Here is a 20,463-nt window from a genome sequence, read left to right on the forward strand (position 1 = left end):
TCTTCCTGGTGGCAATTCTTGGAGAGGTCGAGCTTTAATTTTGCCTGAGACTAGATTGTTGATGAAGTTGTGATCAAAGAGAGACTGACTTGCTTTGCTTTAGTTTCATTTTAGTGGCTAAAGCTGGAATGACCATTCGTTCTAAAGCTGGTGCTTTAGGTTTTTCAGCTTCACGTAGAGCATTTTTGAGCTGCTTCTGATAAGTAGATGCTTCTTTTGAAGTGTGTTGAGAAGAGGTCTTCTTACATGGTTTTTCATATTCAAAAGAAGAATCCGAATTGCTTGAAGCATAGTCATCTGATTGGAACTGTTGTTTTCCTTTGGAAAACCTTTTCCATTGTTGAGGGTTGAAGGTAATAGGCATGAAGTCTTCTAGGCTCATGACATTCATTGCAATAGGACAATCTTGAAAGCTTGAGTTGGAGTTGTAGCTGCTTTCTTTTGTTGAAGGCATTTTGCTTTCAAGTTGAGCAATATTGAACTCAAAATCAGAGATATCAGAGGAGGATATCTCAGAGTAGCTATATCCATCTTCAAGAATTATATTCTTGAATGCTACTAATTTTTTCTTCTTTGGACATTCTGAAGCCCAATGACCTTGTTTACCACAAATAAAACATTTATTGTCATTCTTTACAGATGTGGACTTACGTTTTCTAAAAAACCTGTGCTTGGGTTTCTTTCTATAATTTTTTTCCTTCTTTCCCTTCTTTGAATGTTTGCAGGAACATTTCGTCTTTTTGTCTGCGCATCCAAAATCTCTAGAGTAGTAATTTTGTTTGCAAAATTTCTTTGAAGGTTTGGAATCCTTCAATTCTTTTTGTGCCTGCTTCTGAATACAGAGTTCCTGTATGACCACCTGTAGATCTTGGATTATATCTCCAAGAGTTGCTGTTTGGAGATTTAGATTTTGGTTATCCAGCTTCTCAATAAGGAGCTTTGTAATAGCTTTTGGTAGCTTGTGCACAAATTCTGCTTTGATTTCCCCAGAATGGTATTTTCTTGCTTTGTATATCAGATTTCTACAATAAATACAAAAATCCCATATAGAGGAGAAATTACAGATCTGAGCCTCACGAAAGGCTTGTAAGGCCAGCGTTGCTTGATCTTCTTGATGTCCAATGAATTCTTTATAGATGCTCTCTATCAGTAGTAAGAGAGGCGACACATTACCAGCAGGTCGTAAGATAGAGTTTTTGATCTCTTGAGGTAACATTTTCCACCACCTTTTTAGGATACCTGTAAAATCATTAACTGCAGCTTCTACTGCAGTTTGTTGTTGCATTTTCCCAAATAACATTTGCTGATAGATCCAATTACGCACGTATTCTAACACAAGAATGATGTCCTCTTGTTCTAAATTATCAATGTTGTAAAAGGTAATGTCACCTACCTTTTTTATACCTTGCACAAATTGGGATGCTTAGAAGCTTGGGCTGCACTTGTAGAGGCTTCATCCATAGGTTCATCTTTTTCCATGTGTAATGGCACTAGAGGGATGTCAGCTTGCGAATCATCTATTTCTGACTCTTCCTGAGAAAAAGGATTGCCAATTTCTATTGGAGGAGATGGAAGGTTGTCAGGAATGATTTCTGCTTGAAGACCATTGTGAATTCTTTCATTATAGAAGGAATCAAACTGATCCCAGTCACCATGGATAAATGCAGGACCGTAATTTTTAATTCCAACTCTATGTTCTGCATTCGTCATATCCCATATTGGCTCAAGTTGGTCATCAGTCCATTGATAGTCGATCGATTCTATGGTTACACCTTTGGGTTTTGTGGATGGAGGTTTACCTGCGTTATCAATTAGTTTGTTGCGATTTTTGTGGCAACACGCTAGAGTGTAAAGATATCTATCATGTTCATCAGATAAGCCACTTCGTGGCTGGTAATAACGCTGCTCCGCAGCTTTCCAGTCTTCCCACCCCCGGTTTAATGTCTAAAGAAGTATCCTGTTCTTGGGCAACAGTCAAGACATTAAAGGACAAATTTTTGTCAGAGTGACCAGAGCGACGATGCATTGAGGGTTTATAGAAAGAGAAGTAAGGTAGCTCTAGGTTTTTAACAGTGTCAAAGACAATAAAATCTTTTCCTCCGATCATGCAAAACTGTGTAGTAAAAGCAGATGAGGAAGAGTCTAATCTTCCAATTAGTCTTAAGCAATGCCTAGAAAAGGTTTGATCTTTATTTTCAAAGGTTTCGAAATGTTGGAAATCCTTTACTCACATAGCTCTAGACTTTCTAGAGGCTTTATGCATAATAGCTGAATCTATACTATCTACACTTATTTGTACACAGCCAAGGTGAACAAAGTGATAACCCTCTTTTAGGGCTTCTGCTTTGTCATGTTGGAGGATCTCAGTAAGCTTAATAAAATGCATTAAATTATCTGAGGGAATAGATGCAACTGACCTATTATCTAGATATACAGTGGAGGCGCTAAGTTTAAATACATTTTTATGTTTATATACTTGATCGGGTTTAAGTTCTGGGATTTGCCATTGAGCAGAAGGCTTGGTTTCTTTTACAACCATAGAGAGGTATGCAAAAGACTTGGTCACTTTTGACAAAGATCTAGTCAAGAATGCCATTGAATGTTTACCTGAAATTGAGTCGAGCGGTAGGAGTTTACTGCGGGAGTTTACTCGAGGATTTTTTGCCTGTGGCTATACTCTCAAATGCCTGCGGCGACCGTCAAACCACGCGACCGCACGACCTTGCCTCACAACACGATTTCGAAAAACACCAATTAATTCTTTGGCAGATGTTGTTAAAAGAGAAAAAAAACTTTGCTAGCCTTCTTGGTAGTATAAAAGATAACCTTCACTTAATGATGGCAAGAGATTAACAAGACACTTATTAATGACTTTGATTATGGCTATGATTATGGCTCTGATACCAAAATGCGCACACTATAAAGATTGCAAGCGGAAGGAGTATATTAAGAAGAATTCGACATACAAAGTATGGACAAAGTGTGCAGGGGATCGCTATAGAAATTACAACATAAGGCTTAAGGCTTACCGTGAGATATCTTAGACTCACTAGAGATATACTAAGCTCACTGCAAGATATGTTAGGCTCAATCCGAGATACACTAGGCTTACCTTCGAGATATGTTAGGCTCACTCCGAGATAATCTACAATGAAGGGGAGTCTCCCTTTTATAGGCGATTGGGTGGCTTCCTTTACAAGCTTCATGTAATGCGCATTCCACAAAGTGGACATGTGTTCTTCCACTAAAGGAAAAGTGGACATGTGTATTCCACTAGAGTGAACATGTGTATTCCACTAAAGTAGAATCTTCTTATGAGTTCCATTTATGCTTACGCTTTTTTCCAATCACTATGTGCTGGCACAGCCGTAGCATTGTGGATGACATCAGTGCTTGTGTCACTAGGAGATAGTGGAGAGGAAATAATATTATTCTATATATATATATATATATATATATATATATATATATATATATATATATATATATATATATATATATGTATATGTATGTATGTATGTATATATATATGTATATATACATACATATATATATACACACACACACACACACATATATGTATATATGTATGTATATCTATATATATATATATACACACACACACACATATATATTTGTATGTATGTATGTATGTATATAGACCGATACTAGAAGCCAACTAGTTATTCGGGCCTCGACGAAGTGTTAGCAGAGTATGTAAGAAGCAGGAAACGGTTTTTGAAGAAAGAGACTGGTGCTGAGCTGCAGAAGTGGGGAAAAAAAAAATACTAAGTGTATATATTAGGGGAACATTTCCAATTTTTGAACCTCTCCTAGAGTCGTTCTAGCACTTTGAAAACAGTTGGTTATAAGCTATTGTTTCAGCAAAACTCCTGCCGTCTCATTTGTAGGAAAATATTAACCAATCATAAACTTGAAAATGAACGATCTTCTCTCCACAAAAAACTACAGCGTAGAAATCCATCAAAGGTGTGACCCTTCTTTTCCCACTTCTATTCAATAACCCTATACCCCCCACTTGCATTGGGCATGACTTGCCTTTGAATTGGCTGAGATGTTTAAATGATTTTCCCTTGAAAATAAAGGTCCAATTACATAATGAGCATTTTCACTTTATAGCCTTCCTTATGTGATCAATGGAGCTACATTGCCAATGTAGCGACATGCCATGTGACCTTAAAACCTTCATGCAAGATCTCAGAGACTCCTACATGACTCATGATAACAACTTTCAAACAAAACCTGGCTATACTTAAAACAATTTTACATGGATCCCTCAACAATTTTGCACTCAACAAGGGTAGAAAGCGTTTAACTTCCCATCTCTCGCAAAAAAATTTAAACTCCCATCTCCAAGATTGTTTGTCGATATTTTTGTTCTTGGAAATCTTCAAATTTTCTAGCAATAAGAGGAGCCTTCTACCATGTCACAAAAGCTATCTTGTATAGAATACTAAATAGTCTCTATCATCCAAGAAAAGAGTAAATAAAGTCAAGAAACTACACCAGCTTGAAGGGATAAAGGCAATCAAGGCTTTCAAAAAAGTCAGAAAACTACATCAACCTATCACTAGCATCATCATCATCATGGGCATTGTAGGGAGGCGTTGTAGCACGACCTAATCGCAACCCACAAAGATGTCAAATCGTGGATCGGTAACCCGGCTAGGGTATGGAAGCACGAGCCTAAGATGTATAGACATAGAGGATTCAAGGGATCCTTCTACTCATCATAGAGAGAAGCCATGGAAAGGGCTTCCTCTAATCAACAACACATTCCTACTTACTGATCACTTGCACACAATCATGTGGTTGAAATTAACCTCTCACATTAATCACTCTTATTCACAACTCTTAATCACAACTACACAAGCATGCAATTAACATACCTACTCCGCTTTAGTGTGTCCATTCCGGCACAACCCCTCAATGCGACTACGTATGCACATACACTAACCGCACCTTGTAGAGAGAGATGAAGAGAAGGAAGGCATAGCCCTCACACACCATGGCCAATGGTGTGGATAGAATAGATTAACTCAAAAAAGGGATTAGGAGATCAACCATCACACTAATACGATCTCACTCCACATAATCAAACAAAGAAGACTAATAAGAAAGAAAGTGTAATTGATTATTAGAAATCAAGAGCTACATGGACATGGAAAGCCCATGAGCCTCATGATATCCACTCTACAAAGAGGAGAACTCACCCAAGAATGACTACTCATTAAGCATAGGGCTCTTTTATAGCTTTGGGCCTCAAACCCTTCAACTATGGGATAAAGTTGAGCTCTCTAGCCTAAACTCATACAACTTTGGAACTCCTAAATGAGCCCAAGCCCTATACAATGAACAAAAGATATTGTACTATAGCACATCCACAACTTGGTGCATAATTGGTGTAGCCTATGTTAGCCGCTGCTAACATTCCCCCCTTCCTAATTTGGTGCACGTCCTCGTGTACCGGTGAAGCAAGACACGGTGACATGGAAGAAATGTTGAGCTGCAAAATATAAGAACAAGTAATGAGCATCAAAGACCACCAAGAATGAATAAAACATGAGGCACAAATGAAGAATCATGCAAAGTGATTTTTTGCTTCTAAAAGATGGGTCAATCATAGTCAAAAACTAGATAACATAAAGCAAAAAAATACATAAACTATTGTGAAGATTAAACCACTTGAAATTTCAGTTTTATGCATGAAACACAAGTAATCAATTATGACCATAGGCTAATGAAAATTCATAAACCTACTAGCCTAAAAACCATGTGAACAGTCTTAATAAATCATTCAAGTCTATCATGTCCACGGGCTATAAAAAAGCTCATAATCTATTAGTACATTGTCACAGCTTTTTTGAAGCTCATGGAAGTTTTGTTTTTTGCATTCCATTGAAAAAATTAAGCACAATACAAGGCTACCACCCCAAGGCAAGTCTAGGTGCGACTCTCAGATCCTTGAACCCTCAAGAAGGCGTTCCAAAAGCCTACTAGCCTACCAAGGTGACGGCTAACCCCTATCAGCCCAGGGCATCGGTTCAGGGCCTTGACCAAGTGAGCCAAGGTGATTCCCCTCGCCTACCAAGTGCCAATAAGGTGCTAGGCCTCACAAAGACACAACATAACATAAAAAGTTTCTTTTCATGTGCCTAGTAGCATTTTTTGCTACTTTTTCTTGACACTTTTTTGCTTCATTGATTCATTTTTTAGCACTTTTTTATTGCTTCCAACATGAGATGCTAATGGCAATTGGACTAAAGGACTCAAGCCTAATCATAGCCCTAGGTCATGTTAAAGATGAATGGAGTATTAAGACTATCACTAAGAGTCTAGGACTAATGAGAAATGAACCTACATTAATCTAAGGTCAAGGCCAATTACCTATGATTAGCACACATAAAGTCTTTTTGATGAGTTAATTTTCACAAAGCAAAGTGTTGAAACTTTAGGACGCCTAGCTTTCGAACATAAAAAAACCATAGTTTAGAAGCAAAATTTCACTTAAGCCAAGCAAGAGAATGGAGAGATGAACAAAAGAGTAAAAACTTGGAAGGATTACACCTATTCATGCTCTTTTGAGCATCCTTGAGCAAGCATCCCCTTTGTAGAGAGAATCCTCTTGATCTTTTTATTTGCAAAAGAAGCTGATTTGAAGCTAAGTGTAAACACAAGCTCCAAAAGCCAATTATTGAAAAGCCACTAAAAAAACATTAATGAATACCTAAAGCTAGGGTCTTGCATACCTGAATTTTCCAAAGGGAAAAAAATGCCTTTGGTTAAGCACATGATGCTCTAAAGTAGCAAATTTATGCATACATAACAACCATGAGAGATAAAATGAGCTTCTACATAAGCAAATTTTGCATTTTTTACCATCTCTCATGCATGATTCAAAAGTCGATTAATTTCTAGCTCAATGAAATATGGAGTTAAAAACAAGCCAAGAGCTGAAAATAATGCAACTTTTGAATGAAATGAAGTGGCTCTCGAAAGCCAAATTTTACATTTTAAAGCTTCCAAAAAGTTGGCTAACAACTAGCTCATGTGAAATTTTACATTCTAGAGCAATCTATGAGCTAGAGATGACTGCAACTTAATGAAATGGAAATGAATGGCTCTCACTAGCCAAATTATGTACTTGAAAGCTCAAAAAAGTTGAAAAAGCACTAGCTCAAAATGAAAAAAATTTAACTTTTGACCAAGCTATGAGCTAGCATGTATACAACTTTTAATCCAAAAAATTTGGAATGGCTCTATTTAGCCAAATTTTGCAATATATTGCAATGATGACCCCTCCTTGGATCAGTGAAAGCACACTCCTGTCACACCCTTCAAAACAACTCAAAACATTAGTGCTTTTAAGCATTTGAAATTTCAACACAAGCACTAAAAATGCACAAACGATGCCAAGCCCAAACTTTAGTGATCTCTTTTTGCTATCAAGAAGCTCATTTTTAGTGCTTTCTAATGATTTTTAATTCAATTTAAGCACTGAAATGTATAAGCAGACCAAGTTCAAGCACAAGGTGTCTCGATCAAGCATGTACGTATCATCAATGTAACTCTCAACTGAAGTCCATATGCATGCCCAAAAATGAAACTTTCTTTTATTACAAACAAAGTTTTCAATTTGGCAATGCAATAAAATCATGCTCAATCATACCTCAACTTTTATGCAAACTTTTCAATGGATGCATACACAATCAAAGCCCATATCCATGCTCTTTAACTAGCAAATACGACATTTATATCAAATGATGGAAAGGACTATTTAGCTCTCGTGGTAATAAATACCCAATGAAGCTCATCCACTAGTGCATGACAACATGTGGCAGTCAAGGTAAGCATCAAAAGATACCATGATCATTCACAAACCAAAAAATGTAGCGTCATTCCATGGCCTTCACCCAAAATCATTGAGAATTTTAGCATTATTTAACATACATATCGAAAAAGAAAGAGAGAGATTTTACAAAATTCTCTTTTTCAATAATCAATGTTAACAGTTGGCTCTAAAAGTGCACTCAAAATTTGTTAAAAACTGCAGTCCATAGGCCAAGAATGAGGGAGGTGGGATTCCTCTCTTGATGAGAGTAAAAATAAAAAATCTTTAAAAAGGATTTTTATTTTTTAATTTTTTCTTCTTCTCGTCTCTGCAAAGCCTTATGGCGTCAACCCATATGTGGTGAATTAGGGGATTGTACGAGCAGAATATCATGGCGTTGGTGGGCAGGTGGGGTCACGCTGCTGCATTCATGTGTGTGAGGTGAATCCAGCGTGCATCCCGACAGTCAGGAGTTCGGGGTTGTGTGTGTGTGAGTATGAGTGTTGCGCCATTATCGGCACTGCGCATGAGCAGCGAGAGAGGGTGTGTGCGTTTATGGCAGGTGGGCCAGATGCAGAAAATGGGTGTGTGTGGTTAGGCCAGGTACCCGGAGACACATCTACAGTAACTCACTGAGTGTGTGTGTGTGTGTGTGTAGCGCAGCTGGTGCGAGCTCGGACTTGGAGTGTGGGCAAGATGGCTGCAATGAGCAGATGGCGGCAATGAGCACAGCGGGGACAAGGCCACACGCCTCAATGCAGATTTTGCAATGACAAGGAGCTTGTGGGGCCAAGAACGAGGTCAAAAGATTCGAGTCAATGACACATGTAATAAGACAAGCAAAGTTTGACAGATTCTGTGAGTGGCCGCAAGGGAGATTCTGTGAGTGACTATTCTTCAGGTTTACAGTGTTATGGTAGGAATTTTTAGCTTCGGATGTCGATTTTTGGGCCCCCAATGAATATGCAGGGGTTGAGAAAAGGGTTTACTTTGCTTGTTGTTGTCAGCAAGCCAGTGAAGCATGTGAGAATCCGTCAAAAATAGCTAGGCTGGCCGCTGTAGCGAGGGTCTTGTCATTTGCAAATTGCACGTGTGAGGGTAGGAAAGTGAGAATGTGGGAGCATGTTTTTCTGGCTCGGCTAACTTGATTTGAAGGTTGGCTGGATCTTGAATGAGCTAGCATGCGCATGACCAATTATTGGCACTTAAGGTATGGTGGGTAGTAGAAAATAGGGTGAGCAAGAGAGTTGTGTGGATATTCTGCAACGTGGCAGCATAATGCAAGATGTGGAGACCAGTTGACAATGGGAGAGAATCAATCTATGAAAGTGTGTGTCTACTTTTACAAGCATAACGAAATCCAATGATGAAATTGACAGTTTTGAAAAATAAGTGTGTGTGTGTGTGGGCTTTAAATTTTCCCTTCTTCTTTTTTTGAAAGAAATCCTCTTAGGATGTGTTCCCACAAAGTATTGTGTGTGTTTGTGTGGACGGAATCAATGGACGAGCATTCTTGCACCAAAAGAAATAAATGTGTGTGCTTGCATTGATAAATCTCAAGAGCATCCAGCTTAAAAAGCCAAATCTATTAGCACACGCATAATAGTTCAAATTTTGCTTAATTTTTAGATTTGATAGGACACACACATACAAGTGAAATTCCAATATAATCAAGTGCTTTGTTTTCAAATTGAAATCAATGATGTTCCAACTTGATTGAGATTGCGGCACAGAGTTGTAGGAGCAATTCCTCGTGTAATAATAATAATAAAAAATTCATCCCTTATTTATGCTCACCTATTGCTTCCAACTTTTGGAATTCATGCATTTGAATTGAAAGAATCCATGAACATGGATTCAATTTCCATCATTTGGGAATGCACACACAGAATGAGCAAATCCTCATTGTCCATTTCAAACTCGATTAACAATCATCACAAAGTCAATTGCTCAACATCCAAATTATCCAAACCCAATCGGCTTGTAATTTTTGGTTAGCTTAGCTTCACGCTCAACTCATAGGCACAGTATATCCACTTAATATAGCACATATGGTAGTGGAATGGCACCTCAATCGTCCCCAATCATGCACAAATTGAGTCATTCACTTCAAATCTAAATTGAGCTATGATGCACACACCAATCTTTATGTCTAATAATCATCATAATTGGTAATTGCTCCCAATTATTCATCCAAAAATTGAATACCGAATGCCATTGAGTAGGCACACACACCCAAGTTTAGACCCAAATTATATGCAAAAAATCCATCATTTCCACATTGTAATGCTCAAATTGCAACTCAATCAAGCATAAGTGAATGCATGCATGCTTAATTTCTAAAAAATTACACTATTTTTACCCAATCAAACAATGCACACACTCAAAAATTAAGCACAAAAATTCAAATTTGGCTCAATTGGCATTGAATTTAGGCTTATAACTAATGATTGCACACACTTTTTATGAAAAATCCATAATAAAAAACCATTTAGGTGTCCCAATTGACCATCAATCATTGAAAATCAAGTGGTCACGGATGGGCACACACACTCAATGTTTGCCCTTTTTTTTTTGGCAATTAGGCTTATCCAATGATTGAATTAGCCTAACATACACATCCTTTACATGATTGCATACTCATGTATCATCAATTCCATCAATTTTTATGTATGCACACATTCGAAATTAGGTGCACACACACTTGAAATTTTTGACAGTTTTTTCCCTCTTTGGTGTGTGCACACACACAATGATTTTTATGCATACACATGAATTCTTGATGATAATTAAACATTATTTGGATATACACAAAGCTCATTAGTCACAATTTGACTATTAATTTCATTCCAAGTGTATCAAATTAGGTGCAAAGTGTAGGTCAATTTGTGTTACACACCTAATTTTAGAAAATAATTAGCAGCATTGAACCTCATTAATCAATCAAGAATTGACATAACAAGTGAGTGCACTTACATTGTAATTACACTCCAAGATATTCCTTTGCTCCACGTGAAGTCGCATCATTGCAGACACAAGTGTGTGCACCATCAATTCGGCTCCAAAATTGACCATTTGTAGGTCTAAAAATCACACACTCAAATCATAAAATTAGGCATAAATTGGTACAATTAACTTGATTAGAGTGATGATTCCATCTCTTGCAAGGGGATTTCACATAATTTACACTTCAAATGTTAGTGGTTAGGTTAGCAAGGTTAGTCAAAATTAGTAAAAATTAGCATGAAATTAGTAAAATTAACATAGAAAGAAGCGAATTAGCAAGGGTTAGCATGAAATTAGTGAAATTGGGGGTTTGGGGTATTCATAACTCAACATTAACATCAATTTCTTGCACAATCATCATCAAATCACACCAAAATCAAGTTACACAAACTCAAAAACCGAGAAATTAGTAATGAAATTACTCCATTCTACACATCCTAAACTCACTAGCTTAGGTTATCAATCCCCGACAGCGGCGCCAAATGTAGGGAGGCGTTGTAGCACGATCTAATTGCAACCCACAAAATTGTCAAATTGTGGACCAATAACCCGGCTAGGGCATGGAAGCACGAGCCTAAGATGTATAGACATAGAGGATTCAAGGGATCCTTCTACTCATCATAGAGAGAAGCCATGGAAAGGGCTTCCTCTAATCAACAACACATTCCTACTTACTAATCACTTGCACACAATCATGTGGTTGAAATTAACCTCTCACATCAATCACTCTTATTCACAACTCTTAATCACAACTACACAAGCATGCAATTAACATGCATTAGTGTGTCCATTCCGGCACAACCCCTCAATGCGACTACGTATGCACACACAATAACCGCACCTTGTAGAGAGAGATGAAGAGAAGGAAGGCACAACCCTCACACACCATGGCCAATGGTGTGGATAGAATAGATTAACTCAAAAAAGGGATAAGGAGATCTACCATCACACTAATACGATCTCACTCCACATAATCAAGCAAAGAAGACTAATAAGAAAGAAAGTGTAATTGATTATTAGAAATCAAGAGCTACATGTGCATGGAAAGCCCATGAGCCTCATGACCATCCACTCTACAAAGAGGAGAACTCACCCAAGAATGACTACTCATTAAGCATAGGGCTCTTTTATAGCTTTGGGCCTCAAACCCTTCAACTATGGGATAAAATTGAGCTCTCTAGCCTAGACTCATACAACTTTGGAACTCCTAAATGAGCCCAAGCCCTATACAATGAACAGGAAATATTGTGCACTATAGCACATCCACAGCTTGGTGCATAATTGGTGTAGCCTGTGTTAGCCGCTGCTAATAGGCATTGTCAACTCTCAACTGTCTAATCACATTGATTCTAGCTGCTCAAGGGAAAATTATTGGGGTAAACCCATCTTAAAATGTCATTGTGGATAGGGTATCGAGAATCATGATGTAAGAGTAAAGTACCTATTAGAACTCCCTGAGGTGATCCCTTTTGAAGAAGTGTACCATATTACATTGGTTAGACGGCAAAGATTGTGGAGTGAAGAAATGTATGCGTTATGTTACAATCAAAGGGGGATGAGAAATATCATCGTATAAATATAACATTTTTATTGACCAGTAACCTCACCAAGAGAAGCTCAAGTTGGTCGCAAATCTAGACCCAATCTTTTCTTTAGTACTCCATACAAAAGGCCTATTCAGCCTAGACTTCAAATCTATGCTAGTTCTTGTTCTTATTCATGTCACTCTTTTACTCATTTACCATAGATTCAAATCTACCAAAAGTGTGCTAATAAAAGCTTTAGAGTATTGGTAGGATCACATTGGAAGGCAATCACCACGGTTTGCATTACACTATGGTTTGGAAAGATCAATTTTGGAGATGTTGGAACATCTTCGATCAAAATTTGGATTGAACTAAATAGCTTGATAAGTGGCATTGAAGTGGGTACCAGACAGCTAGACACTCTCAATAAGTTCAACGATTGCACATCGTAATTTTTCTATGATTGCACTCCATGGAATGGGCCAAAAGATCTAGATTATCCTTAGAAAATGTTTTATTACGGCATGAATATATGCTTGATATGTGGAAAAATGATTACTTTTTTGTTTGAATTATTAATGCACATCATTTCGGTGTGTTTGAATACTAGGCATTCTTGTTTTTTAGTTTTAGTTTTCAAGGATTGTATACCAAAAATTTATTTTGACCAAACCATGAATGCAACCTTTTGTTGGATTTCTTGAAAAATGGAGAGCTATCCATCTTGTACCACTCTCTTGGAGCAAGTTTCTCGGTTAATCCTTGCTCAAAAATATTCGCCCGCCGTTTGGTAGGACTCCCCGTGCTGCAAGCAAACCTGGTAGGGCTTCAAGGTGGTGGAGGTGAGCAAAAAGGAATGCGAGGTGTGAGATGGTACAGTGGAGCGCTAAATTGTGTAGAGCTAGAAAGTGATGTGGCATAGAGCATAGGGCAAGGAACTGAGCCAATATAGGATCTTGATTCGATAAGGTACATTAGCACCATGCATAGGATGCAATTGAAATATATTTTCTCTTTTCACTATACCCCTCCCTCTCTCTTTAATGTAGAGAGAGAGAGAGAGAGAGAGAGAGAGAGAGAGAGAGAGAGATCAAAGAGATCAGAGAGCAAGACAGATCCAAACCTAATCATGGGAGTTAGGTTGGCTTTTTGACATGCATTTTTTTTTTTTTTGAGTATTTTTCCCCAATTTAATGTGTTTTTGACTGGTGACTGTGTGACTGGTCCAAAAAATTCAAACATAATGGGAGTGCACAATAGCAACATACTCTGTGAAAAAGAGAGTATGTCGGTACTCTATTAAAAAAATTCAGACCTAATGGGAGTGCACAATGCCAACATACGTTTCATGAAATTTGAAGGGCAAGAGTTTCTGAAAAAATTCAAAACTAATGGGAGTGCACATTACCAACATAACTTCCATGATATCCTTTACAATACCCTACTTATGACTATACTTACAATATAAGTAGGGCATGAGTATTTATGCTTTAGGTGATGTTTTAGCAATTACATGGCCTCCTTGAAAAGTTTCAACTTCCTCTTCTTGGAAGAAGTCTTTGTGTGATTTTTTACGACTGCTTTCTGGTCAACATACCTTGGAAGTTTTTATCATTACACATGCCTAAACACTTAAGCGCTTTATCACTATAAGCAATAAAGATATTGTGACTCAAAATGTATCTCAAGAAGCAATCAGTATGACCATGGACACTCAAATACCAAAAAATCATTTCAAAGTAAAATCGACGGAGTGATAAAAGCGACGCAAAGCATCCTTGCTAATACATTCTTCAAAAACTATAACATCATAATAAATGAAAATCATAGTCTTCTTCTGATGCTAGTACAGGTTCTAAACATTCAAGGCCCAAATTCTACCAAATGATAACATACATGGCAAGGTATATCGACTTGAATAAAAACCTTGACTCAATATTGCTCATCAAAACCTATGAAGTGAAGGATTGCATTGATGGGAAGTTGAAAGCCAATAAACCACATTGTGCCAATTATCTGGTCACCGTTACCATTGTGATGAAATGCAACATGGTAATACCCAATTGTAAAATATGACAATGTCCCAAGATAAAATGATATTTCATAAAGGCCGATTAGTACATGCCAAAATCTTTTACATTGTCTCCATTGAGAATACAAATTGTTAGTTGGCACACTTACATTGAGACACATGTAAGACTAATGCTACACACACAAGAACTATATATTACTTTAAAACACCAGAAGTTACCAAAATATGAACCACTATATCTGCAGATGCATGTCCACGCCAAAGAAAAATGTGTGAGGTGATGATGAGAGTAAAAGCCGATGTTGAAGAATGTACAAAAGCAAAGCATGCTTTGAACATTTAGAGGTGCACGATCTACAACATATGCAATGGCACATTGAGGATGCATCTGCCATCAAAGAAAACAAAAGTAGCAAATAGATTGATATGTCATTAGTTTTAAGGATTTGTTAAGCAATGAACCAAAGTCAAATAATTTACTATTTCAAGGAGGTAGCAACATTCAACCAGTTGTCAATTGCAACACCTCTTTGTTGTAAACAATATTTGGAGTCGTTGCAAAAACTAATATGGCTCCATCATGACTTTGTAACTCTATATTGTCAACCAAAACCTTGATAACATTTGAACATCTTATGAGAGACATGGCCACGTACAACTGTCCATGGCTAAAGACAAGCAATGCCAACTATAGTCTCAAGATTCCAAGTGTTTTCCCATGTGCTTTGTTGATAATCATTCCAAATGCAAGCTTTACGAGAAATTACCGTCATATCCTTTCAAAAGGAAGGCCCAAGGAGCATGGTAACAAACCCATTCCACGATATTAGCACTATATCTCCAGGATTCTTGCCCATGAATGTCTCTTCTTCTACAACTCTACCATAGAGTCAGCTACATATAAGCCATATACCATTGCACAAACCATGCTTCGCATCCAAATTACACAAGAACATGATCCGGGCATTTTCTTTTGGTTTTAGTACATGCGACGGATATCCACCCCCAAGGTTTAAAGTATTTAGAAACTCAAGGGTATATAAGTGGTGAATGTGGTCCTCATCCGAACAAAGGAAGTCTGTGCTCAAGTACTCTTTGCTTACACCTGGTAGTTGTCTCAAAGCAAGACTATTTATTATATCAACTTCCTTGTTCTTAGGTACAAGAAGGCAACACTCTTTGAAGAACATAGAAAAATTATCTACATACGACATGCTTTCGTAAATGATCAATCAAAAGTTCAATAAAATTTCGTTCCAAAAGCATGTTAGCAAGAATGATGACATCATCGCTACCTACTAGAGTGTTTTTTGTCACTTTCAAAACCTCAACATTTTTCCACATGTCTAAATTACATAGTGATGCCCCCACTATATCCTCACATCATCCCTTTCGAACGACATGCAAAACCTATCTAAAGTTGTCTCCCAAAAACAGTGTCTTGCCTCCAAACAAAAGGTCTTTCTGCACGATGTCTTGCAATATTCTATCCAAAGCCTCAAAAGTGTGTCTATGGATCATAGGACCTTGTCCTATACAATCAAAGCATTTTGCTTTAGTAGTTTTGTAAGATTGCTAGTGACATTCACATTACATGTATAGTGGCTATTAATATCTATACGTCTTTTGAATCATGAATGAGCAGTTCTTCCATTACTGAGAAGCAATGCAGGAATCCTAGATACACAAGCTAGTGCAATTTTTAGTTGACCTCGTAATCAAAAGAGAAAGGCATTATAAACAAAAGTTTTTCCTCATCCCCAGGCTCGTCTATGAAGAGTATATGCCCCACATTTTGTTCAGCAGCTTCCAAAATTGTATAATAAGCATGGTGTTGGCCTACATTCAACAATCTCTCCATCTCATAGTCTAAGTTCATTTGCTCATGTACATCAAACATTTTATTCTCTGCGAGCAAACTATTCTCAAGTATTTGCAATTGAGATCTGTCAATTTGAGACATGCCAAGGAATTCACCCAAGATCTTTCCATGTACCTTCAGCAGATTATCCAAGCTTACCAAAGCCTGATTCATTGCCATGCCATTGGAAAAATAATGATCATGAACGTGAGTCTGTAGCACATGACATTAGTCCTCCAAAAATTATACTGAGAACTTTGCCCATAGCAACCCACTAGAGACTAGTACACAATACACAAGAATGATTGCAAAAAGATCAAGTAGTTTTGGTACAATTCAGACAAAAAATGCTACATCCAAGCATATCATCCATTCCTCGTCACTTTGAACATCCTCCTAGTGTTGCAAGCATCCTTGAAGGTGGGATAAGTGCAATCATCAATAGTCTAGAGATGTTTGAATGAAATACTATCCTTGTAGATCGTAAGTAGTATAAGTCTCCAAAAGTTGAGACTACATTGTATATTTGACCAATGTAATCACCTTTCTTACATGTAGTCCAGCATTGTTTATTTTTATTCAAGACCCATCTTTCTGGAAAGTCTATGTAAAGAAGATTGTTTGCGGTAGGATCAATTTGATTTGCAATGAACAATTCTAGCAGTGTTGTTTTTTTGTTAGCATCATTTCTCACAACTTCCTTAAGTCATCCATGTCTTGAAATGTCACAATGTTTTGCATTGGAAGGTGGGCATGCAATCATTGTATAAATGGCTTTCCACAGTGCATGTCAAAACCAAAGATTCTCCAAACTGCCTTAGATGAGGACACATAGCATGCATCAAGGTAGCTCTTGATCCTGTCAACAACACCTTCACCACTTGCATCACAATGGTTGCTTGATCATGTTCCGTACATAAACACTTGTACAATTACTTCACCGTACTAATAGTAAAGCACACTTCAACATTGGTGGGTGCTTTATATCTCATTGAGAGAAAATGATTGTAAAGCACCACCCATTGATTGTCTAACTTCTTTCCTTTTATGATCACATGCTTTCCATCATCCCTTTTCATTTAGGTGGGATACCCATTGCTATCAAACGCCCTTTAAATACAAAAAATTTGAGGGTATGTGAACCTACACTTTCTTTCTCTCATACATGGACATTATGGGTACTCAGTGCCACAAGGACCATGCACATTAGAGTGACAAATGATCTCATATAGCTCGAGGAAAGATTGTTTATTAGGGAGTTTTGCAGAAACCAGTCTATCATAGTCAACTAATTCCACATGCTTATCTCAATCAACAAAATGCGTGCATGGGGTAGGCCTTTCTTTTGAAACTCGATTATGGACACATGACCTACTACATCTCCGAACACCGACCTTTTAGTCAATGGACACATCATATCCCTAAACTTTTGGTAGAATACCCTACTCACCAAGTCCGGATGATTTGAGGTGTCTTGTCCAGGCAATAACACATCTTGTATCTCTCTCCAATGTGGGTTACAAGTGAAGGCTATGAATAAATCAAGCTTTTTTTTCTTTCTCACTATAGCCATAGAGTCTTGATACAAGTGATACATATATCTTGGCCCTCTGATGAAAATGGTAAGACAATCCGTTGGCCAGTTTGTCTACCAATGAGTCCCACAGTTCCCTCTCGTGTCCCCACCATATCTACCAAACCTACATATGATTCAACCCGAAGCATGTCTTGGTGATTCTCACCCACAATAACATAGACTCTTCCATTGAGCTATAGGCATCCACAATGTATGGTTGGTGGATAAGTCTTCTCCCTTGTAGGAGGTACTGTATGGTATCATCCCTTACGTGAAGCCAATAAGTGTAATAGTCTTTTTGATTTGGCACCATAGAAATATGCCATCCATTTTCGCACCTTGGGAATAACAGTACATACAACAATGACATATATGCTCTGTGTGTGTTGGAGATTTTTTTCGATCCTTCATGTACCAAGTTAGTTAAAATTTTGCAATGGGTGATGGTCCTTTTGTCCCCCATGACTGGGCATAATAGCTACAATGTCCACTCCACGTGGAGTTGCATATTGCCAACCACTTGCTCAATTTTCTTTGATCACCATAGAGATATTAGAAGCTTTTGGGCTTTGCATCATTGCACTAATAGAACAAAAGGCTTGGGGATATGGGTTGCAGTAATGCATCATATTTTGCAAAGTACATAAGGAGCAATCACTTAGATTTGTTACATGGCACAATCTATTTTGCAATTCATGCTTTGTATCATAGAAGCATAGTTGTCAAAATGTGGTGCTACATCAATTTCTTGATTGGGTATCAAGGGACCAATTCTATGATATGTTTGATCATGCACTCTAAATGTGTAAACTCCATCACAACTCATAAACATGTCATCTATAGATGCACCCAAAGATGAAAAGGCCAATACAATATTGTATGCACATATGTTTTGCAAAAAAACTCTACCTGTTGTTATTCTGTCATGCATGAGATGCACTAATTCATTGGGTGGAGAAAACAAAGGAAGCAACTTAACTTCCCCATCTCCACAAAAACACCTTTCAACAAAAGTTCAAATGTTTTCCCTTCACTTTTCTAACACACTGGTTGGCATTTTTCATAGACATACACAAGTCCACCAAGATCATGTAGCAAGCACTTGCCATATTGGAGATGCAATAAAGAAGAGATAGTAGTTATCCCTTGGTTAGGATACATGTAGCATATGGACAAAAACCCTTTTTCAACCTTTTTATAGTTCCCTTCATTATACGCATCACATGTCATATGTGAAAACCTATCCACACTCACATCATCTTCATTGTGATCATTTACCATTACAAATGGTTCATTAGGACCATCAATTCCATTTTCCATGCATTCAAGATCAACAGGATCATTTCCATGTCCCAAAAGACTATTTTTATCCAAGCTAACACGATTAAGTTGGTGTATAGTAGGAAGGACTGGTCGGGCACTTTGCAAAGTGTTCAAAATTTCTTGCAAAGGCTGCCGAGCCCTAATTCTTGCATTCCCTCATCTAGCCCTAAATTTCTCATCAAACATCCATGCACATTTTGCATGTCTAGGTGATAAGATTCATGGTCCAAGGACCATATCTCTACAATTAAAAATAAATAAATTATGCATGTCATTCTCCAAAGTTTGAGTATTTGCACTTTACAATGGAAATATACATGTTGAAAGTAACACAAAAATAAACATAGGATCTTATTTGTTTAAATTCACACAAATACAATGAAATCCTACACACAATAGTTTATTGAATGAGAAAAATTAGGGTCATCAAGCAACCTAAGAAGTACTCATTTCTTCAAAATTACACTTGGATCATGGCACTCAAATCGTTTGTGGTTTCTCTTACCTCACCTAGACTTGTGCTATATCCTTTTGCTACAACATTTAACTCATTTGTAGTACTCCTCATTTTGGAAACGAACTTCATTTATTTTACTATGATCTTCAAGACGTCTGAGAATTTGGTACTGTGTCTTTTGCACGTGAATTATTTGTACTTGTAGATGGTTACGGTTTCTCATTGCATTTCTCTTCATGTGAATTATCTCTTCTTGGACCTTCCATAAGCAGCTACCTTTGATTTCTATCAAGCCTATCAGGTCAATAAAAGTGTCCACAACGGTACCATGCTTAACTTAAACTCTACTACAAATAGAATGTATTTCCTTTAAGGACTTAGTAATGAGTTTTCTGAGAGTCAAGGAGGAAATAAATTTTCCATGATGCTTAGCACCAACCCTACGTGCAATCCTAACATGATTCATAGAAGTTCCTACAATGGTAGTTGGTGTGTTGATTGGATTCACTACCTTAGATGAGCTTGATGTTTGTTTGTTGTGATGCTTTTCCATATACTAAGCATTGGAGGAATCTTCCTCACAAGTCCCTTTGCCACTGAATGCTTTTTGGTGTTATTGTATTTTACAACATAGGTGTCACAAGAGATGAGCTACTATTTAGGTTGGATGTAATTGACTAGTCACTTTCAATAACCAAGGATGTGCTATTGTTAATCTCCATTATCTGCAGCAAGATGACAAAATACATACATTGGTTAGAAGCTCGATAATATTGTGGAAACTTTATCAATTTGGTGAATCTAAAACCCACACACACACACACACACAC

This window comes from Adiantum capillus-veneris, chromosome 29 (assembly GCF_014529385.1).
Source record: "Adiantum capillus-veneris isolate H3 chromosome 29, ASM1452938v2, whole genome shotgun sequence".
In the NCBI taxonomy this organism is placed as follows: domain Eukaryota; kingdom Viridiplantae; phylum Streptophyta; class Polypodiopsida; order Polypodiales; family Pteridaceae; genus Adiantum; species Adiantum capillus-veneris.